Source organism: Corvus brachyrhynchos, unplaced genomic scaffold, assembly GCF_000691975.1.
Source record: "Corvus brachyrhynchos isolate BGI_N302 unplaced genomic scaffold, ASM69197v1 scaffold1045, whole genome shotgun sequence".
In the NCBI taxonomy this organism is placed as follows: Eukaryota; Metazoa; Chordata; class Aves; order Passeriformes; family Corvidae; genus Corvus; species Corvus brachyrhynchos.
In genome coordinates this window covers 7,628-9,529 of record NW_008237933.1, presented here as the reverse complement: position 1 = coordinate 9,529, position 1,902 = coordinate 7,628, and positions in this window count along the sequence as shown.

Below are 1,902 nucleotides of genomic sequence, written 5' to 3'. Positions count from 1 at the left end.
GCCGCAGCCTCCGGAAGAGGGATTTGGGAATGGGAATGGGATTGGGGTGGGGATGGGAATGGGAATGGGAATGGGAATGGGGTTGGGGTGGGATTGGGGAGGGGAATGGGGTTGGATTGGGAATGGGAATGGATTGGGAATGAGGAATGGGAATGGGGATGGGATCGGGATAGGATGGGAATGGGATTGGGATTTGGATGGGAATGGGATTGGATGGAAACGGGATTGAGAATGGGGTGGGATTGGGATTGGGATTGGGAACGGAAATGGGATGGGGAATGGGGATGGGATTGGGATTGGAGATGGGGATGGGGATGGGGATGGGATGGGAACGGGATTGGGAACGGGATTGGGGATGGGAATGGGAATGGGATTGGGATTGGGATGGGAATGGGAGTGGGATGGGATTGGAAACAGGAAAAGGAATGGGATGGGAACAGGAATGGGAATGGGAATGGGATGGGGATGGGATGGGATTGGGAACAGGAATAGGACGGGATTGGGAAGGGGAATGGGACGGGGATGGGATTGGGATGGGATGGGATGGGAATGGGATTGGGATGGGATTGGGGTGGGAATTGGAGTGGGATGGGATTGGAAACGAATGGGATGGGAACAGGAATGGGAATGGGAATGGGAATGGGATTGGGAAGGGGATGGGATTGGGATTGGAGCTGGGAATGGGATTGGGAATGGGGATGGGATCTTTTTCCCTCTTTTCCCCCTTTTCCCCTTTTTCCCTTTCTTTCCCCTTTTCCCTCCTTTCCTTTTTCCCCCTTTTCCCTCTTTTTTCCTCCTTTTCCCTCTTTTTCCCCTCTCTTTTCCCTTTTCCCTCTTTTTTCCCCCTTTCCCCTCTCCTTTTCCCCCTTTTCCCTCTTCTCCTTTCTTTGCCCCCTTTCCCCCCTTTTTTCCTCTCTTTTCCCCCTTTTCCCTCTCTTTTCCCTTTCCTTCCCCTTTTCCCTCTTTTCCCCCTTTCCCCCTTTTCCTTTTCCCTCTTTTTTCTTCTCTTCCCCCTTTTCCCTCTTTTTTCTTCTCTTCCCCCTTTTCCCTCTTTTTTCTTCTCTTCCCCCTTTTCCCTCTTTTTTCGTCTTTTTTCCCTCTTTTCCCTCTTCTTCCCCCTTTTCCCCCTTTTCCCTATTTTTCCCTCTCTTATCCCTCTTTTCCCTCTTTTCCCCCTTTTCCTTCTCTTTTCCCTCTTTTCCCCCTTTTCCTTCTCTTTTCCCTCTTTTCCCCCTTTTCTCTCTCTTTTCCCTTTCTTTCCCCTTTCCCTCTTTTTTCCTTCTTTTTCCTTTTTCCCCCTTCCCCTCTTTTTTCCTCTTTTTTCCTCCTTTTCCCTCTTTTTCCCGTTTTCCCCCTTTTTTCCTCTCTTTTCCCCCTTTTTTCCTCTCTTTTTCCCCCTTTTCCCCCTTTTCCCCTTTTTCTCTCTTTCCGCCCTTTTCCCTTTTTCCCTTTCTTTTCCCTTTTCCCTCTTTTCCCTCTTTTCCCTCTTTTCCCTCTTTTCCCTCTTTTGGACACGGCCTTGGGAAGCGCCCTGGGGCTGCCCCCTCTGGAATCCGGGAGAGGCCGGGAAGAGCCCGGAGCCGAGGTGGGAATTCCAAAGGATTCCGGGGGGGGAAAAGTCCGGGAATTCCGGGATGGGTTTGGGCGGGAAAAGCAGCTGAATTCCCATCGCGTTCCCGGGGCGGCTCCCGATATTCCGGCCCCTTCCCGGGAAGCTCCCAGGGATGGAGCAGCCCCGGATTCTCTGGGAATTCCGGCCCCAGATCCCGGGGGAGCCGTGGGAGTTCTGCTCTTCCATGCTCGTCCCCATTCCCAAAATTGCCATTCCCAGAATTCCCAGAATTCCCAGAATTCCCAGAATTCCCAGAATTCCCAGAATTCCCAGAATTCCCAGAATTCCCA